At 46.2% G+C, this 26,056-nt stretch overlaps 1 protein-coding gene and 1 non-coding gene across 4 annotated transcripts in view; one reads left to right on the forward strand and one right to left on the reverse strand.

Moving 5' to 3' along the window:
- The window catches only part of LOC103177894 (homeobox protein Meis1), a 156,998-nt gene that overhangs the window by 110,999 nt on the left and 19,943 nt on the right, over nucleotides 1–26,056 (forward strand). The gene's annotated exons all lie outside the window — the stretch shown is intronic.
- On the reverse strand, nucleotides 12,201–12,272 carry trnag-ccc. The gene has a single exon. It is a non-coding gene; the product is annotated as a tRNA-Gly (tRNA).

Below are 26,056 nucleotides of genomic sequence, written 5' to 3' on the forward strand. Positions count from 1 at the left end.
ACTACGCTTACGTGACTCCGAATGGTGGGATTGTACTTACCTAGTATCTCTGTGGTAGTGTGGGGGTGGGCACAGGGTAGGGAACCCAAGACACTTTGCAGTTTACTGTCTCGCCTCTGAGTCAGAAAGTTTTGGGTTCGAGCCCCACGTCGGGAATTTTGAGCTCACACAGTCTGGCCTGACACTCCATGCAGTGCGGACGGGGTGGGGGTGGAGGTGTGTGGTGGGGGGGGAGGGCACTACAATGTCACAGGAGCTGTCCTTCGGATGTGACGTTAAACCTAGGCCTCCGTCTTCCTGTTTAAATGAACATTAAAGATCCTGCTTCACTCACTCGAAAAGCGAAGGAAGTTTCTCCCCAGTGTCCTGGCCAACAGATTCTGCTCACCCCCCACCCCTCACCCACCCCCACCCCCCACGCCCCCCCATAAAATCGCCCATTCAATTGGTCACTGACCTCACGATTATTTGCGGGGCTTTGCTTGCAAGAAATTGCGTAGGCTTACAAGATACATTCACTGCACTTTACATTGATTCCTGTGAAGCGCTTTGAAATGTCTCGACAACGTGATAAGACGCTGTATCAAATGGAAGGATTATTACTGTTATTATTGCTGCCATTTGAGTAGCTGACTTATGCTTAACAGCACTTCACCTCCTGTCAGAGGATTACTGAGGCAAAGCAATGGAATTAAACTCTTCCAAAGGAATCTGAAAACAATATTGTTTTTGCAACCGATACCCAGGCGTGGGCATTTAAAATGCTTAAACGACGCTACTCCCCCTGTTAAACACGATCTCCTGTTGATATATCGGACTGTTTGGGTTTAAAACCAGGACCTGATTTAGGTGTGATTACTTGGCAAAGGCTTCATCGAGCAAAGCTGGATTGAATTTGGACTGCTGTACACAATTGGTTGCCGCCCATAAAATATACAGTCAATTCACTTTATAGTGTATCCTGTGAAGCGCTTTGAGACGTCTCAATGACATGATAAGAGGCTATATCAAAATGCAAGGATTATTATTATTTTTATAATGTAGAAGGGTCCAAGGGGTTTCAAAGACATAAGACTGAAACCTATCATGGAGACCACCGATGAAAACAACGTCAACAACTTGCATTTATTCAGCACCGTTCACACCGGCAGTGTCTTGTCTTCAGATAGAAACCCATACTATATTCTCCACTGTAATAGGCCTAATACATCCACTGATACATGCACCTTTCATGTCAGGGGGATGCCTCAGAACGCTTCACAGGATTATACGGTAAAGTGTGCAGTGACTCCTAATTTTGTGAGCGAGACACGGCAGACATTTTTGACACACAGCAGCACCCCATAGATAGCCACCTAGCAAATGGCCAATTTTTTTATCTGGGGGATCGTTGGGCAGGACACCGGGAGAAACTCTTTTCGGATAGCGCCACGGGATCTTTAACGTCCACTTGAACAGACACTGATAGGACCCGGGTTTAATGTCTCGCCCGAAAGCCGGCACCTCGAAACAGTGCAGCGCTCCACCCAGTGCTGCACTGTAGTGTCAGCCTGGACAAGATGAGTTTCGAGTGCCATCGTGGAGACAAACCCACAGCCTTCTGCCTCAGAGACGAGAGTCCTGCCGACTGAGCCAGGCTGGCACTTTAAATATAAACCCAGGAATCCACACAGTTATTGTCACTGTTCATTTTGTCCTCTTTAGGGATCTCCACTTGCCATCGATGCCCTTAGAAAGTTACTAAAGCAGCTCCAATTAAGCGTCCCACCATAGGGATTCATGTTACAGCACTTGCGATGGCTTAACCAGGCTGCACATACTGAGCTGGTAGAGTGGACTCTCAATAGGCAGAGCCCTTGAATTAAAGCATTATACTGTAGTGCATTGGGAAGTATCCGATTGCTATTTGATCACCCTTTGAAATACAGTTTAGTTGGCGCAATAAATGCGTCCAATAAATGCTTCTTATTTGCTTTGTGAAATGACTTTATTAACAATAATAATAATAGTCCTTGCATTTGGTACAGCGCCTTTCATGTCAGGAGAACGTCTCAAAGCGCTCCACAGGATGCTATCGATATTTACTGTAAAGTGTAATGATTGTGTATTTTATGGGTAAGCGTAATAGCCAATTTGCGCACACAAGTTCCCCACAAACAGCCATGGAGGGGGAGGGGGGTGTGAGTAGTGGGATCTTTAACGTTTACCTGGACAGGCAGAGAGAACCTCGGTTTAATGTCTCATCGAAAAGACGGAACCTCCGACAATGCAGCACTCGGGAGCTTTGTTCAAAAGAGAAGGGGATTTTTCTCGCCCGGTGTCCTGGCCAACAATCCCCCAGATGAAATTGGTTGCTCGATCCACGGCCATTTGTGGGACACCGCTGTGCGCAAACTGGGTGCCACGTTTCACCCACAAAATAAGCAGTTACTCCATTTTATGGTGTATCTTGCAAAGCGCTTTTGAGAGCAGCTCCAATTAAGCGTCCCACCATAGGGATTCATGTTACAGCACTTGCGATGGCTTAACCAGGCTGCACATACTGAGCTGGTAGAGTGGACTCTCAATAGGCAGAGCCCTTGAACTAAAGCATTATACTGTAGTGCATTGGGAAGCATCAACGGCATGATAAAATGTTGTATCAAGTCCGAGGATTATTATTCAAGGTCAGTAATGGAGAAGGAAAGTTTTGTGGCTCTAAGCAAAAAGCATGTATTGCTGAACTTGAAGATCTTTAATGTTCTGCTTTTTCCCGCTGCATAATAGTCTGCTTTACACAGCCACAATTTTATTACCTGAGATTTGTTCACGCACATGTACGTTTTTGTATTATTAATGGCACGTTGCTGTAAAGCCGTGTTGCAGAGATTAAATGAAAATGCTGAGGGGCAGACTGGGTGCAGATCAGTCATAAATTATTGGCAGAAACACGGCATGTGGGAATACAGGAAATGCAAATAAAAAAAAAGAAAAGCCCCAGTAAAAGCTCGTCTTGTGAAACAGTCGCCACGTGTAACACGTTTGCTTTGTTTTGGCTGGTTTAATTGCATTTCATCATTGTATTGGATACAGGGCCCTGTCACATCACTGAGATGTCTCAAGCGCTTCACAGAATATATTGCAAAGTGGATTGACTGTGTACTATTGCGGGCGAAACGCAGGCTGCACGTTGCGCACAGCAATGTCCCGCAAACTGTCACGGATTGAGGGACCAACTTTTACCTGGGGCATTTGGCGGTCAGGACGATGGGGAAAAACTCCCTTCTCTTTTCGAAATGCGCCACGGGATCATTAACCCCCACCTGAACAGGCAGACGGGACATCGGTTTAATGTCCCATCCAAAGGGCGGCACCCCCCCCCCACCCCCCCGACAATGCAACACTGAGTTGGAGTGTCAGCTCAGACGATGTGATTTCATGTGAATAACTGCAGTGTAAAAGTTTTTTTTTCACAACGACCATTTAATACTGCTGGAAGCGATTTTTAAAATTGCTTCCAGCAGCGGGATGGTTTGGAGCAGGAAGGCAGGGCGTGTATTGCCTCTGCCCCAGAATCACACACTCAGGGCGTTCAGCCCACTTTTTCATTCCAATATTTAAAAGCACAAAATTATTAAAAGCGTCGGGAGTGAAAGCCTCTCTTTTATGACAGTGGACACCGCCCTGTTAAAACCTCTCTCGCCTGCTCCCATCCCACTCCTCTGCCCATCGCCTACCCCCCCGCCCCACCCCCATTCTCTCAGCTAACACAGACCTGCTGCATGCTTTCCGCCCCTTTCCCCCCACCCCTCTCCGGCACTGTTAAGCGCTCCGGGATGTTGCCCCGCGTGAAGGCGCTTTATAAATCCAAGTTGTTGTTGTTATTGGCGGCCATGCCTTCAGCCACTATGCCCGTAACCTCAGGAACTCCCTGTCTCTATCCCTCTGCCTCATTTCACTCTTATCTGTTTATTTTATCTTTTTGAAATCCCCACCTTAAGACGTACCTCTCCGATCACGCCCCGCTGTGCCAGCAGAGTTCCCATGTGCAGGGGATGTGTTCTAAATTCCTCTGCTGATTTTAATAGCCCCTCTTCAAACTAATGTGTGCACGAGCGAGCTCGGCAAAGGTGGTATTTCCTCCTCCCTGATAGCCCACCCCCACCGCTCACACACGCATACACAACCCCCACACCCCCTTCGCCTCCTCAAAATAAAGCTCGTACCTGCCGTTTAGCATCTTGACCTGGTTTCCTGCTCTGTCAGATACGTATGTGACTCACATCTGTCACTGTTTAGAAGTCAGTGCAAGGGAGAAAAAAGCACACAGACATGCACACGCACACATGCTCACGCACATGCTCACACCGACGTATACACTCGCACACAAGCACAATAGCTCCACTGCTAGGACTGAAACGTTTGCTTGCAAAAGACACAGTCACTACACTTCATAGTAAGTCCTGTGAAGCGCTTTGAGACATCCTCCAGACGTGAAGGGCGCTGCCTCAAAACATAAAGGTTTATTGTTATTATAATGTCGAAGTAGGGCTACGTGTTGAATCGAGCACTTTTTATTCAGAGAAAGACCGGGCGAGAATCGCAATGTGCTTGGATTCCACTGGATGGAAATAACATCTGGAATACTTGCAAATATCAATTGCCTTAGGAGCCTTTAAAGCTGTGAGGGAGATCAGTGAGGCCACAGCCTCTGTAATACTGCGCTTATAGGTTATAGGGAGGGGAGCAGGTTACATGTGTAGAGTGCAGTCGAGCATGACTGAATCAATGGAGAAGAGGTGGCAGGGAAGTGGGGTGAAAGGTGTTGATGAGATCGATAAATATCTGTACGTCAGCCTGGCGCAGTGGGTAGCTCTCGCCTGCGAGTCAGAAGTTTGTGGGTTCAAGCCCCCCCACGTCAGGACTTGGAATCACGTAGTCTAAGATGACGCTCCAATGCAGTGCTGGGGTGAGTTGCATTATCGGAGTTGCCATCCTTCAGATGAAACGTTCAACCGAGGTCCCATCTGGCCGACAATCCCCCAAATTAAATTGGTCACTCAATCCGTGGACATTGCTGTGCGCAAAACCGGCTGTCGCATTTCGCCCACTGTGCAGTAAATACAGTGAAGTGCTTTGGAGACATCTCAACGACGTGATAATATTGCAACAAATATTATGTTATCATTTTGGCTCGCTGCTGGAAGTCGTACCCACCAACAACAATCCTTACAAGTTGACAGGAGGACGTCTCAAAGTGCTTCGCTGCACATATATGTAAAGTGCAGTGACTGTGCGGACGTTCACGGCCGAACTTATTCAACCGTGCCTCGTTGCTTTATAGGACGCACTCAGAACTGTGCAGTCACGGAAACCTTGAGGTGGCTGTCCAGGTCCAACTGAAAACAGCGTAACAATCCTGCTCTCCCTCTCCCCCCCTCTCCCTTCACCCTCGCCCCTCCGCCCCCCCACCACCCTCCCGACGCACACTGTATCGGATGCACTCTTTTCCATTTAAAATATGCAGTATCCTTTGACGCACCGTGTCATGTGTTTTTCAATAGCATTGTTCTGCGTTGCTGACAACTCTCACCTTACATTCACGGGGCTCATATTGCTTTTGTAGGGAAGTTATGAGCTATTTTAATCTTAACCACCCCCCCCCACTTGATCAGTCACCCCCACCACCGCCCTCCCCACCTCTTCTGAGCAATGACAAATAGTATCTTTCCCCTCCTTGTAAAGTTAACATGTTAAAAACAAATTATAGGCGTTTAACTCAGCAATTTTTCTTTTGTAATTCTCAAATTAAACCAGCTTGTTCGTTCCACCAATGGTGACACTGCCTGTTCGGGTAGACGTTAAAGATCGCGCTGGGCTATTCGCAAAGAGAAGGGAGTTTCTCCCGGTGTCCTGGCCAACAATCCCCCAATCGGTCACACACTCCATGGCTCTTTGTGGGACACTGCTGTGTGCAAACCGGCTGCCTAGTTTGCTCCCTAGCTACACCGTCAGCTTCCCAGTGTAACCTGCAAAGCGTTTTGAGATGCCTCGACCACGTGATAAGGCGCTATCTGAAATGCAAGGGTTATTATTGCTGTAACAAAATGGACAGTCACTGCACTTCACAGCGTATCCTATTGGGCGTTTGAGATGTCCTTCCGATATGAAAGCCGCAATATCAGATGGAAGATTTATTGAAGCTGTCTAAAGGGTTTGGCTCGTAAATTTTGATGTGAAGGTGATAAGATCGGAAGGGCAGCAGCTCTGACAATGCAGCACTCCTTCCCACCCACCCGCCCCCACCCGCCCCCACCCCCACCATCCAGCCCTGCACCGGGCGTGTCAACTTGGCCTTTAAACTTCAAGTGTCCGACGTGGAGGCTTGAAGCCACCACTTTCTGACTCGGAGGCGAGAGTGCTTCTGAGTGAGCCAGGCTGACAAACGGCCAAGATGCCATCAGAGAAAAATAAACAAACATTGAAAAGTTTTGTCAAATAATGCCTCGGATCGCCCGGAGTGATAGGAAATGAAGCGGGCTCTTTTGGAACAAGCACAACAGTAGCCAGTCTGTATCCTTCCCTGTGTACAGACTCGTTTCCCAACCACCAATAATCTGCGAAACTTGTGTCGAAACTCTCCCCGAAAAGTTTTCCACCAGATATAATAATAATAATAATAATCCTTGCATTTGATATAGCGCTTTTCACGTCGGGAGGACGTCCCAAAGCGCTTCACAGAACATACTGCAAAGTGAATTGACTGTATATTTGTGGGCGAACGCAGCAGCCAATTGCGCACAGCAATGTCCCACAAACAGTCGTAGATTGAAAATGACCAATTTATTATTGTTTTTTTTGAGGGATTATTTACACTTCCCCCTGCGTAATTCTTTCCTTTCTCTGTTTTTCTCTTCTCCCACACCCCACCACACTCCCCACCTCACTTCAAATCGACAGATCAATCCCTTGCAGATCAGGAGTTACCTCTCTCTGTCTCTCCCCGTCTGTCGATCTCTCTCTCCCCGTCTCTCTTTCTCTCTTGCTCTCTCTCTCCCTCCCATCTCTCTCTCTCTCTCTCTCTCTCTCCACACTTTTAGTGTATCCTGTGAAGCGCTTTAAGGCATCTCAATGCTGCTGGAGTCGTACATTAATACCGCTACTAATAAATCTTACATTCAACACAATGTCTATTACGCCAGGAGGACATCAAAAAGTAGGACATCATATAAGTAGCACCTTCACGTTGATCAAATGTCTCCGAGCACTTCACAGGGGTTGGGGGTGCGGGATCAGACACCGATCAAGTGGCGGTGGGGATGGGTGACCGTAGACACATTTGAAAGAGTAGGTTTTAAGGTTGGATTGAAAACCTACCTGTGTGCAATTGGCTGCCGCGTTTCAGCCGCAAATTAGTCAAATTCACTTAAGGGTCCATCCCGCGAAGCGCTTTGAGACGTCTCAACGACGTGATAAGATCCTCAAATGCGAGGATTAATCTTAAAGAACAGTCCCAACGATGGAGGGGGTAGAATTGGGGGGTTAGTAGGCCCCTGTTAGCTCAGGCTAACACATTGGGCTTCCTCCGCAGACAGTGCTGGCTGTCACAGATGACCAGCTGGGTCGGATGTGAGACTGGGGAATGCCTTTTGGGATGTAGGCCAAAGAAACGTTCTGCTTGCATCTTATTTCATTTTCCCTTTTTTTTCTTTCACTCTCCCCGAAAAGTTTTCCACCAGATTTACACTTACCCCTGCGTAATTCTTTCCTTTCTTTGTTTTTCTCTTCTCCCACACCCCACCACACTCCCCACCGCACTTTTCTCAGATCTACTTTTATTTCTTCTCACTCTCTTGTTCACAAATGTGTGTGTGTGCTTATTGCATTCTCTCTCTCCCTCCTTCTCTCTCTCTCGGGCTCTCTCTGCTTTCCAGCTGCTCACTTGCAGTCTGGGACGCTCATTGCAGCTGTTGCCTCCCTTCTCTCTCTCTCTCCTGACTTTTTACTCCCGAGTATTTTGTGGGTGAAACGCGGCAGCCAAATGTGCACAGCAGTGTCCCACAAGCAGTCGTAGATTGAGTGATTTTCTTTTGGGGGGTTGGCGATGGATTATTACCCCTGGAAAGAGATCGCCAATCGATTAACAACCGGCAGAGACACAATGGACCGAATGGCCGCCTCCTGTGCTGTATAATTCTATGATTCACCAGGTTCCTACTTACTGCTGGGTAAACAGAGGCGTGTGGAGCAAGGAAACTTGCCTAAGGTTTCACCCCGCCTGGAATCAAACCCAGGTCCTCTCGCTCGCAAGGCGAGGGCTCTAAACACTATGCTACGGAACTCCATTTAGTTTTATTTATACTTAGGATTCGCCCACAAAAAATACTCATCCACTTCACAGTATATCCTGTGAAGGGCTTTGAGAGGTCTCAACAACATGACAAGACGCAATATCAAATGCAAGGATTATTATTAATCTTATGTTATTACAGTTTAACTCTTGAGAGGTCGTGGTTTTCAGGGATGGGTCAGCCAGACCAATAACACTGCCGCATTACATATAAATAAATGGATGGTACTTTTCTCAATATATTTTGAGTTTTCTAAAATATCAATAGATTGATATCTTCTTCACCAGGTGTTTTGTCAAGCCACCTCTGAATAGTTGCACCAATGAATATAGGGACTATGTTTGTTTTACATTGCCACATATGTTCACATTCAATTTGTAGATCGATAAGATTTCTAGCATCTGCAGTATTTTGCCTTTTGTAGATCGATATGTGGAGTCCCGTAGTGTATCATAGATTCTTGTAGCTTACAACACAACAACTTGCATTTATATAGTACTCCACACAGAGGGTTGCGTCCCAGAGTTTATTGGTTAGAGCACTCGCCTCGCAAGCGAGAAGACCCGGGTTCGATTCCCGGGCGGGGCAAAACCTTTCTGTTTACCTACCAGTAGGAACCCAGTTATTAGTTGATTGGTGGATCGTTTTTCGGGGTAATAATCCCTTCTCCCCCCCAAATTATAATTTGGTCACTCAATCCGCGACTATTTGTGGGACCTTGCTGTGCTCCAATGGCTGCCGGATATCGCACAAAAAAAGATAGTCACTCCACTTTGTAATATATACTGTGAAGCGCTTTGAGTCGTCTCAATGATGTGATATAAAGCCCGATATCGAATGTCAGGATTATTATATGTCTTATATATTTCCTTTATTATTTATTCATTTATTTATTAATAGTAGTATTTTCGCCTTGATGGGAACGCTTCTGGTGGTCTATCCAAACCACCTCCTAACAGAAGATACATCACATCATACGACACAACAACCTCTCTTATCCCCACCCACCCACAAACACTCACACTTGTCTGTCACAGCCTCTCCCAATCACTGCTGGGGAGATTGTGGCCAAAATCATTCATCAATCAGCCCCACATTAGCAAACGCTGATGAAGAAATAATTGGAGACCAGTGATCAACCTCAGGCAGGTTCAGGCAGCCCTGAACTCTCCCTTGATAAGTATATGACATGAATTGCCCTTTTAGTGCTGAATTACCTCTGAAGCACACAGAAACCCTTCCATCACAACCTCATGGGGGGTGGGGGTGAGAGAGAGAAATAACAACAATAGTAATTCTTGCATTTGATACAGCGCCTTATTAGATCATTAGGACGTCTCAAAGCACTTCACAGTATATATTGTAATGTGGAGTGACTGTGTATTTTGTGGGCGAAACACGGCAGCCAATTGCGCGCAGCAGTGTCCCACAAACAGTTGGGGATTGAAGTGACCACGTTTTTTTTAGGGGGAGTGGGGAGGGATTATTATCCTCCAAAAAAAATATATAGCGAAAGTATAATGGAAAGAAAACAAATCCAGGATCATTGTGAGCAATGGTAAGAGTCAACAGATTATTGTAACTTTCTAAGTGCGTCGTGTTAAACATTTTAAAGCTTTATATCCTAATTTTGCGGTGTCAATCTGGCTCAATTCGCCAGCATGCTTGCCACCGAGTCAGGAGGTTGTGGGTTTGAGCCTCTCGTGTTGGGTCTTTGAGCTCACTCACAGTCTAGGATAACAATTCCAGTGCACTGCTGGGGTGTGTGTGCTCCTCACTTTCGGTGGTGCCATCCTTCGGATGAGCTGTTACACTAAGGTCCTGTCTGTTAAAGATCCTGTAGCACTATTTGAAAAGAGAAGGAAGTTTCTCTCAGTGTCCTGGCCAAGAATCTCCAAAATAAAATTGGTCACTTACTTTGTGGGTTTTTGTGGGACATTGCGGTGCGCAAATTGAAAGGCGTGTTTGCCAAAAAATATACAGCCTCTACACTTTGCAGTAAATTCACTTTGAGACATCTCAACGATGTGATCAGGCACTGTATCAAATATACAAGGATTATTATTATCATCATGAATCCCATGATGAACTTTGAGAAGAACTCCTGACATGACAGGCTCAAAATCAAATACAAAGTTTATTATTATTACTGTATTGTTATAAGTTTGCACAATCATCAAACATTACAGTAAAATTCCATGAAGGGCTTTGAGACGGTTTGTCGACACAATAAGGTGCAACACCAAAATAAGGCTGGTTGTTATTATTTGTTACCTTGTCTGGTAAAGCGACTGGTAATAAGAATAAGCCTTGCATTTGATATAGCACCTTATAACGTCGTTGAGACGTCTCAAACACTTCACAGGATATACTGTAAAGTTCAGTGACTGTGTATTCTGTGGGCAAATCGCAGCAGCTAGAATACAGCCTTTTCCCCTTTGCCTGGCTTCTGAAAATAAAATATATGGCTGAGCCTTAGAGAGGTTGCGAAACCAGAAGGTGTGCTCGACAAGTGACCTTCTCCCCTGCTCACCAACATGCTCAAACACCTTGGTCGGAGGCACTGTTTGTACACGACATGTTTGCTTGTGTAGTCCCGCTGTAAGTCACGTCCACTCTCCTTCTCGAGCGAGGAAAATGTTTTGAACGTGCAACTTTTGTACACACTTCAGATTTTTTTAGCCAGAGTAAAAGGGAAAATATATGGGAAGGCAGTGTGTCTCAGTGTGTGTGTGTGTGTGTGTCAGTTTGTCTGTGTGTGTTTGTGTAGGTGTGTGCGCATGTTGCATCTGTGTGTCTCTATCTAATAAAAATCTTTAATAATAATCCTTACATTTGATATAGGGCCTTATCACTTCGTTGAGAAGCACTTCACAAAATATCTTGTAAAGTGGATTGACTGTGTATTTTGTGGGCGAAATCTTTGTGTGTGAGTGAATCTATGTGAAAATACACATAAAACAGATGAGTTTCTGCCTGGATTTCTGTAAAAGTAAATACAGAACGGTGCCAGCATTTAGACAGACAGACAGGAATTCCAAGAAAACTGAATCACACTGAGAAAGCTTTGTGTCATCCTAAGAATGTTTGAACACAGATAAATGCGAACGAAACACTTCGCAAAAAAGAAAACAGGAGCGGAGGCTGTGGCTGTGTTGGCTGTGGAAATAAGACACATACAATATTTTTCCATGCCGATGGACCAAAAATATTCCTCAAAATTGCTGCCAAAGCAAATGACAAAATGGCTGTAGAAAGCAGCTACGGCCTTTTTGATATGTTTGTAACAATCATAAATACAATGCAGGTGGATTAAAGCTTTTCTTCTGTGTTTTTCGGCACTTGACTTTTGGCGTCCAACTATGCTTATGCTCGTACAAACTCAAATTCCCACCCGGCATTGGGTGCAGAGTAAGCTTTTCTTTTATATTGCGGCTATAAATTGTGTTTGGCCTTTTGTCCCCAGGAATTTCCTGCTGTTATTCACTCCCCTAAATTACACGTCTGCACAAGGTAGGGATTATAACACAAAGAGCAAGTTCTCTGGCCTCGACATTAATACTACTACTAATAATAATCCTTGCATTTGAAGTAGCGCCTTATCACGTCGTTAAGATATCCCAAAGCGCTTCACAGAATATACTGTAAAGCGGATTGACTGTGTATTTTGTGGGCAATTCGCTGCCAATTTTGTGGCAGCCAATTGCGCAGAGCAGTGTCACACAAACAATCGTGGATTGAAGTGACCATTACGTTTTCTTAGAGGGATTATTACCCCCGGAAAGTGATCTGCCTATCGACTAAAAACTGGGTTCCTACTTGCTGCTAGATAAACAGAGGTGCGTAGAGTAAGGAAACTTGCTAAGGTGTTGTCCCACCCAGGAATCGAACCTGGGTCCTCTCACTTGGGAGGCGAGTGCTCTAACCACTGTGCTGCAGGACTTTACAGTAACCAGCTCAAAGTGACTGGACAGGTGATGGCCAATGTCCTCGCAGGAAGATGTTAGAATCGCCTGACCATTTATCAACGTTGTGTCGAATTTTTACCCATCAGATTCCTGCGAACCAGACCCCCGCAAATCAGCCATTGTCCTGTTGCTCTTAGCACTGTCTATTCCCTGGCGGGATGTTCTGATCCGATACACGCGGGAACAACCCTTGCTTAAAGAGTATCTAAACCAGATTGAGAGCTCCATATATGCTTCGACACATTGAAAATTCCTCGTGTCTCGAATGGAATGTGTTCTCTCTCTCTCTCTCTCTCTCTCTATCTCTCTCGTTCCCCCCCTCCCCCTCTGAGAGGAACACTCCTCATTTACCGAATCCCGGAGTGTTGTTCGGCCAGACTGGCTAGGGTCAGATTGTGGGAATGAACGTGGGCTTGTTCTGTCCCAGACATTTTGTTATGATGGTAAACACAAAGGTTGGCGTAGCAGAGGTAAATTGCACAGGAACCGCCATCATTATGTTAGTCACACGCCAAACGCTGACCTAATCCAGCGCAGATGTTCCTTACACCAGCTTGAAATGCTAATATGGTGTCCGATTACTTCTCTGTAATGTTGAACCCCTCCCCGCCCCCAACTCATACCTCCGCACATCGGGACGACCACAGGGTGTAGAGAAAAACATTTCCCCCCACCCATTAATTTGGCCTAGTTCTTACTTTCCCTTCCGCACTCCTCCCACTTCTTGGAAAGCAGACTGAATCACTTCCAACTCCCATTGGTGAGACATTCCTTCCACTGTTGCCCAGGCAGCAGAATCACTAGCCCAGGCAACATCTTCACTGGCCAGGGCAGCAATATCACTAGTCCAGACTGTCTGGGACCAGAGCTGACAGCAAGTTGGGACAGTGCCCTCCCTCAATGGCAAGCTACGTGGTTTTAGCTGGTTAGACTCCAGCAGTTACCGCAACGCACACTCTGGGGTCCCCATGCCTTGCCTGACTCTTGCCAGCTGCGCTAAAATGCTCCAGATTTAAGCAAGTGTGTTGGGGGGGTTGGGGGTGCATCCCTCTGGGGAGCGAGAGAGAGAGAGAGTTTGTATTCCATTCCTTTCCAAACACGGGAATTGTGTATGGCTTGCCAACCCAGAACGCCCAGTCTGGTTTGGATGCTCTTAAACCTGGTGATGGGTTTCTGCGTGAGCCTGACCGCGAGAGAGAAAAAAAAGAAAATAACCTCCAGTAATTTGTAATCGATCATCGATAGTCAGGTTTCACACTTTGACCCACTTTCAATCCCCCTGTAATCTTATAACACACTTAAGAGTGGCATTTGAACGACAGGATTGATTACCTAAGAGTCAATTCTGTTGACTGGAATTAAGGACGGGGAAACGTTTTGAAAGCAGCAACTAGTCATTTGTGAGATAAAGTGTCGAGAGGAACACAGACCTTGGTTTAACATGTTGCTCAGAACCAGGTCAGGTTGGGGCTATTTGCCGTTTGCGGTAGCGATTGTGAGGGGAGGTTTGGTTTTTGATATTCATGTTCCGCAGTTTCCCCAGAGAGAATTCTTCGCAAACTCAAAGCAAGTCTAGGACATTCCAGGCCTGTCTAACACTTTGCCTGCCTGACACTGTGAACAAGTCCAGAACATACCAACTCCTGCCTGATATAACACTCAGAGCAAGTCTGGAATATCCCACTCCTCACTGATATAACACTCAGAGCAAGTCTGGAATATCCCACTCCTGACTGATATAACACTCAGAGCAAGTCTGGAATATCCCACTCCTAACTGATATAACACTCAGAGCAAGTCTGGAGCACCGCAGTCCTGTCTGACGTAACACTCAGAACAAGACCGACCTCCTGTAACAAAGACCAGAGTTCCTGTCTGGCCTCAGTGCTGTCAGCTATCTAACAGGCGTGTGGGTGGTTTTGTCTCAGAGAACGCTGTCCTCATTCATATACTGAGGCCAGGACAGAAGCACCCGTCAGGCTGTCAGGTAACATGGGAAGCCCTGACCCTGATCGCCCTGTGCAGTCATAAAGCATTGTATCACATATAAATATATATTTATAATAAGCATGTGTTTTTCTAATTCTAGTTCTCGATCCTATAAGCCTTCTGTGGGTTAGGGTTGTAAGAAAAAAAGGAAAACCTTTTCTTTGTATTTTTCGGTTTAATAACAGCGTTCCAAGAAAAGAAACACCACTTATATATTTTATTGACATCACACTCACGCAATACTTGGTTGTGCGAGAGATCTTTTTGACACTTGTGAATAACGTTGAGGAAGGCAGCTTAATTAATAATAATAATAATAATTGTTGCATTTGATATAGAGCTTTATTACATCATTGTGACGTCTCAAAGCGCTTTGCACTATATATTATAAAGTGGCGTGACTGTGTATTTTGTGGACATACACAAAATACACAGTCACGACATACACAAAATCAGCACCGTCCTGTGACATACGCACATGATAATAGAAATCCTTCCATAATAACAAGTGCAGGCATGCTTGCATACGTTTCCCAGGCTCAGTCCATGAATCGTTTGTGCGCGTGGTTTAATTGGGATTCTCACACGCAAGCTAAGATGATCTGAAACACTTCCTGTAACTAGAGAGATCCTCATATGGCAAAATCAATGCGACCTTCTCCGCGCATTAGCACGGAGGCAGTAAGTAGCCATGATCAAATTTGTAGTGAACCACTGATGCTCACTGGCTTCTACCAAGTTGGTTTCCGCACCCTCCCCCATCCCCCTTCCCTCCATCCCTCCCTCCCTCCCCCCCCCCTCCCCCCTCCCTCCCTCCCTCCCTTCCTCTCCCCCTCCTGTTCCCCCCTCCCTTCCTCCCTCCCTCTCCCCCCACGAGTGAGTGCATACGAGTGAAAATGAGTTGGATCAATCTGAACTGGTTTAAATTCCCTGGTGCGCAGAGCCTCAGTCGTTCCTGGAAGCGAGCCAGGGTCGGACATGGTAACATTGCAAAACAGCAAAACAAAAGGCTTATGGGGAATAGGGCAAGGAATCAAGTGAGCATCAGGTAATTTCATGCCAGGGAGTTTTTCAGGGCCTTTTTTTTAAGGTATGTTTCTTCTTGTCAGCGAGTTTTCAGTTCTCCGGTGGGGAAAAAAAGGGCTGTTTGGACGGATGGATGAACAAGCTTGCGGGTTAACTCTTTCAAAGCTTCCTGCCATTCCTCACACTTTACTGCCCTTTTCTGTCACTGCAAAAAAACACACGTGGGCTTCCCTGTTTGTTCCGATGTACCCCACTCCTCCGCCCAACTACCTGTCCCCAGGCTTCCCCTTTCTATCAATGGCCGAGCTTTCAGTTCCATCATCTTTGACCTACATAGAATCGTAGGATCTTACAGCACAGAAGGAGACCATTCGGCCCATCGTGCCTGTGCCAACTCTTTGAAAGAGCTGTCCAATCAGTCTCACTCCCCCGCTCTTTCCCCAGAGCCCTGCAATTTTTTTTTCTTTTCAAGTGTACATCCAATTCCGTTTTGATAGCTATCATTGAATCTGCTTCCACGACCTTTTCAGGCAGTGCATTCCATATCATAACAACTTGCACGTAAAATAGAAATTTTTCCTGCGGAATTCCTACCTCAATCTCTCTACCTCTCCACCTCTCTCCCGGAGCACTCCGAGTCACCACTCTGCATAAAGGGCTGCTATGTAAATACAACTTGTTGTCTTGAAGCCCTGCTTTGAAACCTACTTCTCCGACCCTGACTATGGTCACAGCTTTGCTCAGGGTCCAATTCTGTCCTTAAGCGCTCCGAGACTTGACCCTCTGTGAAAGGCTATGCAAGGCTATGCAAGTGCAAGTTATTCTTGTTGTTGGCCTTTGGTGGCATCTGTAGGCTAACTAAGCAAGTGAAGTGTACACAATGTTTATTCCCGTTCGATTCTTTTCATCTTCCAGTTCTTTGTTTTAATCCTTATCCTTTTTGAAGAAAAAAAAGTTTATGTTGATCTCGCAGTCTAAGCTGACACTCCAGGGCAGTGCTGGGGGAGTGTTGCATCGAGATGTTAAGCCGAGGTCCCTTCTGCCTGTTCAGGTGGATGTTAAAGATCCTGCAGCAGAAAAGAGAGGGGACACCCTGTGTTTAATTCCCGGGCGGGGCGAAACCTTAGGCAAGTTTCCTAACCACCAGTCTCTGTTTACCAAGCAGTAAGTAGGAACCCAGTTGTTAGTTGAATCGCAGATTGCTTTCTAGGGGTAATAATCCCTCCCTCCAAAAAATCCATGACACTGCTGTATGCTGTATGCAATTGGCTGCTGCGTTTCACCCACAAAAATACACAGCCTATCCACTTTACAGTATATTCTGTGACGCGCTTTGAGACGTCTCAACGATGTGATAAGGCGCTATATCAAATGCAAGGATTATTATTATTGTTGTTATTAAGAAAGAAATATTGCTTCTAACATCCGCAGGGCAGTCTGCGAGATCACAAGAATTAAACAGCGAAAGTGGTGAACGAGGAACATTTCTGTTTAATGTTACATTGTTTGCGTAGCTTTAAATCCGGCTTTGAGGCGAATAATAAGAAAAAAAGGGGGGAAAGTCTGAAAGTATTTAAAATCTGGAAGGTTAGCAATGTATACACTGCCAAGCTTGGCAGCTCCTAGCTTCTCTCTGGTTTCCAGCCCTCAGACTTCAGCAGACACTGCTTCACATAACCTCTCGGCGAGGAGTGAACTGACACAAGGCAGAAGGAATTGTAAATATTCTTTGACATTTGGCGTAATGAAAGGGGTATTTTTTTTTGAAGCGTTGCATTAATATTCTGCGACACTTCTCCCAACGAGTGTCATTTCTCTTCTAAGTGGTTAGGTCTGGTGTATTTTCCTCCTAAGTGTTGGCCTGGCTCCCTCAGTAGCAATCTCGCCTCTCTCGAGTCAGAAGATTATGGGTTCAAGTCTTCCCTCCCTCCACCCCCACCACTCCAGGCCCCAGGTTGAAGACTTTTTGAACTTCAATGCAATGCTAGAGGGACAGTGCTGCATTGTCGGAGGTGCCGTCCTTCAGATGAGACACTAAACAAAGGCCCCATCTGTGCCTGTTCAGGTGGACAGTAAAGATCCCGTGACACTACCCATAAAGAGGAGCGAGTTTCTTCCGATGTCCTGGCCAACAATCCCCGCTGAAAAAAATTGGTTGTTTGTGGGAAGTCGCTGCGTGCAAATTGTCTAACGTGTTCGTCCACCAAATACGCAGTTGCGTTTACAGTGAAATCCTCGGATGTGGTTTGAGACGCCCTCCTGAGGTGAAAGGCTTATTTACTTGTTATTATCTTGCAAACAGTCACAGTTTGTCTCTGACGAGCTTCGCCCAGCGCCTTGCATAAGCTTCTACAAAAGCTGGATTCACGCCTTTATTTCTTGTGAACTTTCTCTTAACGCTGTTTGCTTACAGTGTGCCTCTCTGGTATGTCCTGCTTGCACAGACCTGATCTCCACTTGTATTGTGTCAACAACTGTTTAAACAGGAACGCGGCATTAAATGTACAGTCAAACCAAGCAAGCTGGAATACACATCCTCAGAGACACCAGACTTACTTGCTTCATAAACTTGAGAACTCGAGCAGGGCTGATCGGAATTGAAAACAGATCATTTTATATAGCTGCTGCCTCCCCTACCAGTCAGACTCTCTCTGTAAATATATAACACTAACAAGCCTTTCACGTCAGGAAGGACGTCTCAAAGCGCTTCACAGGATTAACTGATTCGCAAAGTGCGGTGAATGTGTAATTTGTGGAGTTGCAATCTGTACGCAGTACAATACAGTGGAGTCCTGAGGCGTCCTGGTTTATCGCAAGCGAGAGGATCCAGGTTGGATTCCTGGGCAGGCAAAGCCTTAGCCAAGTTTCTTTACCCACACGCCTCTGTTTACCTAGCAATAACGAGTCACCCAATTGTTAATCGATTGGAGGATGGCTTTCCGGGGGCAGTAATAATAATAATCCTTGCAGTTGATATAGCGACGTGTATGTTTATGTGTGTCCCAAAATGTTGTGGTTTTTCGGGAGTGGGGTGGGGGAAGAAAAATGAAATGAACAATGCTTCTGATCTACTTGACACTGGTTTGAAGTTGTCAAACTGGTTAGGGAAGATTATTTTTCTTTCAAAATAATAAGGGCATGTTCGGATGGGTGAAATGTAATAATAATAAGAATCTCTGCATTTGATACAGCGCCTTGCCACATAGTTCACACTTCTCAAAGTGCTTCACAGGATTTTACTGTAAAGTGTAGCCGTTGTGTATGTGCAGATGAACATTGAAACCAATTTACGTACAGCAGTGTCTCCCAAACAGCCGTGAACTGAATGACCGATTTTTTCAGGGGGATTGTTGGCCAAGACACTGGGAGAAACTTCCTTCTCTTTTTAAACAGCACCAGGTGATTTTTGAACATCTGATGAGCACCTCTGACAATGTGGTGCTCTTCCCAGAACTGCACTGGAGAGCCAGTCAGGTTGTCATCTCAAAAGTCCCAACGTGAGGCTTGAACCTTATTTTTATGAATTGGATTTCTTTAAGTTAAAGTTACGGCTAGTGGAATGAGAAAACCTTCAGCTGTAAACAAAGTGGTACGCAGGGGGTGGATAATAATAATAATCAAGTCATCGGGAGGTCTCGGAGTGCTTCACAGAATAAACTGTAAAGTGAACTGACTATATTTTGTGGTCAAAACGCAGCAGCCAATTGCGCACAGCAGTGTCCCACAAACAGCCTTGGACTGAAGAAATGAGGATGGATTATATGAGTATGTATTCAGTGTATGAGGAAGAGATGGGTGAGGTGAGTTGGGAGGTGAGGTGGGTGATTGGGAGGGGATGGGGGTCAATGGATCTGTCGGATTTGGAAAAAAAGGTAATTTTGGTGAAGTATCGCAGGGCACGAAATGGAATTCCTTTTGCTCAAAGCTTCACGGCAGCAACTGTTGTCTCAGCACAGGAGTCCTACTGTGAAACAACAGTTCCTGTTGTTAGCAGTGGGGTTTGTGTGGCCTCTTGTTTTTGTAGTAGTGTGTCTATTAGATCTCTGTGGTTTTGTTTAGCTTTCGCAAAATCTTATGTAATCAATCAATTCAAGTGACGCACCAGCTGAAGGCTGAAAGTCTTCTTGTCTTTTTCTTGAAGATGTTTTCTTTCCTTTCCTCCTATTTCGCTCCCTCCTTCACTAACTCACATACTCACTGATTCACTCACTTTCTCCTTCACTCACTCACCGATTCACTCACTCCCTTCCTCCTTCACTAACTCACGTACTCACTGATTCACTCACTTCTTCCTTCACTCACTCACCGATTCATTCACACGCTCCCTCCTTCACTAACTCACTTACTCACTGATTGACTCACTCACCGATTCACTCATTCCCTTCCTCCTTCACTGACTCACATACTCACTGATTCTCTAACTCCCTCCATCCTTCATTCACTCACTAATTCACTCACTCCCTCCTTCATTCACTCACTGATTCACTCACTGATTCACTCACTGATTCACTCACTGATTCACTCACTCCTTCACTCACTCACTCACTCACTCCTTCACTCCTTCACTCACTCACTCACTCACTCCTTCACTCACTCACTCCTTCACTCACTCACTCACTTACTCACTCACTCCTTCACTCCTTCACTCACTCACTCCTTCACTCACTCACTCACTCACTCACTCACTCACGCTCATGTGAAGGTCGTACCTTGCCCGCCTACTGGTGTTATGCCCACAACTGCTGGTTACTCTTCTGTGCTTTGCTTCAGTGTTTTGCCTAAGCATGTGCTGCTGAATAGAGACTCAGAGCAGGAATCTCTCCACTCCCTCACCTGGGGCACTGATCTCATTCCTGTGCAGCAAGATGGACTCTTCTTTCAGAAACACCAGCCTGACTCAGTTGGTAGAGTCAGAAGATTGTACGTTCACAGCATCGGGATTTTGAGGTCAAATTGTCTAGGCTGATGCTCCAGCACAGTGTCCGGGGGTGGGGGTAGCATTGATTATCAGAGGTGCCGTCCTTCGGATGAGGCATTAACCGGGGTCCCACCTGTGCCTCTTGATATGATCACAGTGACTGTTGATACAGCTGTTACCTACAGAAACACACAGCCACTATACTTCACAGTAAAACCCTGCAAAGCACTTCGAGGCACTTTTGAGAAAGGTCGCGTTCGAGTTCAAACCCCACATTGGGTCGACAAACTCGGTCTAAGCTGACAGTCCAGGGCCGAGCTGAGGGTGTGTTGCAATGAGACTTTAAGCTGAGGGAACCGTCTGCGCCTGTTCAGGTGGACATTAAAGATCCCACGGCGCTACTCGAAAACTGAAGGGAGTTTCTCTCTCTTGGTGTTCTGGCCAACAATCCCCCGAATAAATTTGGTCACTCACTCCATGTCTGTTTGTGGGACATTTGCAATGCGCAAACTGGCTGCTGCGTTTTGCTCACAAAATACGGTCGCAACTTATGCAGTTAAATCCTGTGAAGCGCCTTGAGACGTCCTCCATGCATGAACTGCTCCATGTAAATTGCAAGGATTATTATTATTATTATTAACCTGGTTGCATTGTACCAGGTTACATCCATCTGTACAGGGTGCTCGCAAAGTCCTTGTGTTTTTTTCTACCAGTCCACTGACCAACAACTGAAACACGTGGAAGAACAATGATAATTGTATTTAGAAGTACTTCATTGTATTCAGTACAAGTGTTTAACTGTATTTAGACTTCCAGAGGATCGGTGTGTGTGTGTGTGTGAGGGCCATCATTTTCATGGCACATAATGATCCATCGCCATATTAAGTGTAATATCCTTTGTAACATAGACGGAGTGATGAGGAAGTTACTGGTGTCAGATATTGTTACGCTCGACTCATCTGCAACAGAAAATAAAAATTCTTTGCGAGAAAAAAAAACGGCGGGTGGGGTGGGGGACAAACAGGACTTTGTGAACACCTTATACATGCCTTGATTTGAATTAGAAGTGATCTGAGGTGCCTCCAGGTATCAGCCGGTCTCTAGGAGGCTTATTACTGCAGTTCTGGAGGATCCGCATTGTTAAGTGAAGGGGTGGAGAGTGGTGGTGGAGTGGTGGGTGCGGCGTGGGGTGTCTGTACGCGGGGCATTTTAGCAGGACGTTGCGGGCAGAGTAAGATGGAGGTTAATGGGGTTCTGCAGCAAAAGACAGCTGGACCAGTTTATTTAAACACTTATAGGAATGAGGAGGAGTTGACCTCAGACTGACCCTGAGGGGTGTATGGGGAGGGGAGTGGAGTAAGAATGTTCTTCTGTCATTTTATTGCTTTGAACAGAAGGAAATTCTGTCCGCGTCAAGTTAGCCTCAGTGGGCAGACATACTGCATGCGGTGAAACTTGCAGCAAGAATTTGCAGGCGCAGGAATAAGATTCTCAAACGTGCTCTGGTCAACTTATTAACATGATTGGTAAAAATACACGAGTGACAACAATAATCCTTTTGAGTTTGACGCAGCGCCTTGTCACGTCGTTGGTATGCCTCAAAGCACCGCACTGCATAGCATTTTACTGCAAAGTGGTCTTTACTTTACTGGTCTATTTAAGAGACACGAGGGAGAAAGGAATGAAGCTGGAATAAGAGAAGGCTGGAGGTTCATTTGGAGTATAAACATTGGCATGGACTAGTTGGGCTGAACAGTCTGTTTCAATGCTGTATCGTTCTGTGTAGACTGACTCTATCCTCCTGCTTGTCCCTCATGCCCTCAATTTCACCATTGATGGCCAGGCTTTCAGCCACTGTGCCCCGAAATGCTAGCACACTCTTCCTCTATCCCTCCATCTTGCCCCTTCCTTCCCCATCTTCAGATCGCACCTAAGACCTTCCTCTTCGACCGTGCCTACGGTCACCTCCCTCCTCCCCCCGGCATGGCGTTGTACTCCATCACTGTCAAGCACTCCGGGATGCTACCCTGTGTGTTATTGTTGTAGCACTTGCAAGCGATAGGACCCAGGTTTGATTCCCAGGTGGGGCAAAACCTTAAGCAAGTTCCCTTACTCCACACGCCTCTGTTTACCTAGCAGGAAGTAGGATCCCGGTTTGTTAGTCAATTGGCGGATTGCTTTTCTGGGGGTAATAACTCAATCAATAAATAATTTGGTCACTCAATTCGACGAGTATTTGTGGGACACTGCTGCGTGCAGTTGGCTGCCAAGTTCTGCCCACAAAATATAGTCACTCCACTTTACTGTATATTCTGTGAAGCTCTTTGAGACGTCTCGATGACGTGATAAGGCGCTATATCAAATGCAAGGATTATTACTGTAACCACAGAACTCACCTGAGGATAGAGGCAGCGGATTAATCCCCCCACAAATATTGTTCCAAGAACAGTTTATTGCTTCATCTCTGACCTCCTGCACGGACCAGTGGGCATCGCCATGCCTAAATTGGCTGCCGGATCTCGCCTGCAAAACACACACTGCAGAAAAATCCTCGCGAAGTGCTTTGAGACTTTCTCAACAGCGTGATAAGCTTCCTTACCAAATGCAGAGATGATTATTATTATCTCCTGCGCTATTTCAGATCTTGGGGGATTTTTTTTTTGCGCGCACGCTATATCAAACACAAGTAATGTTCGCATTGTCATTCAGTCGAGGGGGTTTTTCACCCCTGCGTGCTGCTCTGTCCTTTAAAGGGGCATTGTCTTTCCTGTGACAATGCAGAGCATTTCTCTCCCATTCCCCCCCATGGACCTCAAAAGAGCAAAGGGAATGCCGTAGAAAATCGCTACACTTGTGCTTTGGTTTCAAAGGTTCACAGGAAACCTTTAGTTCCACCCGGCTTCCTGCCAGGACAGGAATTCAGAAGACTCAGTGTGTCATGAGAGAGATGATGGGAGGGGCAGGGAGGGAGGGGAGGGGAGGGGATGGAGGAGAGCTCGAGGGGGAGTGTTAGTCAGGGGGCTGCCCACAGATGAAAGGTTGCTTTCTGGCTCCCCGTTGATTGCACTGCCAGGCCTGGCTCAGTCGGTAGCGCTCTCGCCTTCACGAGTCAGTCAGTAAGCAAGGCTGTGGGTTCAAGCCCCGCATTGGGGACTTTGAACTCACGCAGCGTAGGCTGGCGCTGCACTGTTGCGAGGGTCCCAAAAGAGAATTTAGGGGGAACTAGTTCACGCAGAGGGTAGTGAGATTGTGGAACTCGCTGCCTGAAGCGGTGGTTGAATCAGGTAGTATGGATGCGTTCAAGAGGAAGCTAGACCTTCACATGAGGGAGAAGGGAATAGAAGAGTATGGGAGGGAGCAAGGAATGTGTGAAGACTTGTGCGGAGTATAAACACTGGTCACGGACTGGTTAGGCCGAGTGGCCTGTTTCCGTGCTGGACGTTATTTGTAATTCTTTGTGTGTCACTCGAGCGCGCCCAGTTTCATTGTCTGGGCTGGGGGAGGAGAACAGCGTAACAGAGGTCCTCATCTCCGTCCTGCTGCTGTTGTCTTCGTGCTTGTAAACAATACTATAGTGGCTGTTATCCAAGCTGTTCGCCTGGACCGGATTTTATTTGGTCAACTGCTGTCTGACACTCGCGGAAGCCCATCACCGTGCTTAAGAGCATCCAAACCAGATTGAGAATTCCACATCTGCACACAACTGCGCATGGGTCTGGAATACGCACTCTTTCTCCCCAGAGGGACACACCACACTTACCTAATGCTGGATAGTACTAGGCGCAGGTTGGCGAGAGCCAGGGCTTGTGCATTTAGGGGTCTAACCAACTAAAAATCGCACAGCTTGCCATTGAGAGAACTGTCTGGCAAGCTTACCACTGCTTATCCACCCTACCTGTTTTTTTGGGGGGTCAGCATGTGTCTGACACGTGCGGAAACCTATCACCGTGCTTAAGAATATCCAAACCAAACTGAGAATTCCATACATCCCACCTACACATGGAAATCCCAGAGATAGATTGTTGGAATGGAATGCGCACTCTCTCCCTGGAGGGACACATCCTGTTTACCTAATCCCGGAAAGTATTAGGCGCAGGTTGGCAAAAGCTAAAGGTTGGAGACCCCAGAATGTACATTGGGGTAACTTCTGGAGTCTGACCATCTTGAGGTTTGGCTCACTGGGTTAACAGGAGTCGAGTTGGAATAATCCCTTCCCCCACTGACTTGGAGCAGATGGGACTCTGTTGCACACTGGGCACTGGTGGTGATAATAATAATAATAATAATAATAATCCTTGCATTTGATATAGCACCTCATCAAGTCATTGAGCTTGTTCCACCATTCTAGTAAATCATGGCTGATCTGTACCTCAACTCGATTTGCTGCATATCCCTTGATACCCTAACCTAACAAAAATCTATCCACCTCAGTCTTTGAATTGATCCAGCATCCACAGCCTTTTGGGGAGAAAGTTCCAGAAAGGGGGAGAGGTGGGCGGAGTGGGGGGGCTAGTAGGGGATCACTGTGCCTCTCCTGGACACCCCATTGCAGATGTCAGGAAGGATTCCACAACATTTCCAACTGGAGTCAATGTTCCTCATTTAACACGTAAAGGCCAAGGATTTGGGGAAAGACATTGCCATGACGATTGGCTCAATTTGAGGCATCCCAGCCGTCTCGTTCTGACCGGAAGTTGGCCATTGTGCCACACAATCTTTCAATACACTCTTCCATAAGGGGAAATCTAAGGTCCCAAATGCACTAACCTCTCCCCCCGCTCTCAACCAATGCACACTCTGGAGTCCCCAAGGCTAGGCTCTTGCCAACCTGCGCTTAATATTTTCTAGGATTGGGTAAGCAAGGTGCGTCCCTCCATACAGCGCGGGCACATTCCATTCCAGACTCAGGTGAACTTCATATGTGAAGGGTCTCGGTAGTTTGGTTTGGATTTTCTTAAGCATGTTCATAGGTCTTTGCATGTGACAGACAGATAATGTGCAATAAAAATAAAAATACTCCTTGTATTTGATAACAGCGCCTTTCACATCATCCAAATAGCTTCTCTCAGAGTTACTGTAAAGTGTAGTGACTATATTTTGTCGTTGAACATGATAGCCAGTTTGCACACACACACAGTAACGTCCTACAAACAGCCTGACGTGAATGACTAATTTTATCTGGGGGATTGTTGGCTTGGACACAGAGAGAGAAACTCCCTTCTCTTCTTGAATAGCGCCACAGGATCTTTAACGTCCAGACATATAGGAGCTCAGATTAACATCTCATCCAAAGTACGACACCTCTGACCCCCCCCCCCTTCCCCTCTCCCAGCGCTGCATTGGAACATCAGCCTCGACTGTGTGCGAGTTCAAAGTCCCCGACGTAGGAGCTTAAACTCAAAACCTTCCGACTCATGAGGAGAGTGTGCTACCGACCGAGCCAGGCTGAAGCGCGATGTAAGAGACTGCAAATGAAGAAAAAAAATTCAAGACAAGTAGACTATTGGAAAGTCGAATTTCCTCCTCCACGGGGTCGAGGTGAACTCTCCACATGAGTTCTGGTTCCTTTGACTAACTTTTGCTCCCTGGTATTCCAACGCAGACTTTGACATAAGGTTGAAAAGCAAGGGTTTTCCTCCCCCACCCATTATCTCCACGGCCTTTTTTGCATTTATCTACCCTTTTAAACGTGCCTCTAAATATGCTTTTGTTTGCTCCCAGTTTTACACCATTTCATTTCGCAGGCTCGCCGCCCTTTTAACCACTCCCCGCGGTTAGGGATTTTTTTTTATTTTGATGTGCAAATCTGTTTTTTGGGGGTTGGG

This window comes from Callorhinchus milii, unplaced genomic scaffold, assembly GCF_018977255.1.
Source record: "Callorhinchus milii isolate IMCB2004 unplaced genomic scaffold, IMCB_Cmil_1.0 Scaffold3, whole genome shotgun sequence".
Classification (NCBI taxonomy): Eukaryota; Metazoa; Chordata; class Chondrichthyes; order Chimaeriformes; family Callorhinchidae; genus Callorhinchus; species Callorhinchus milii.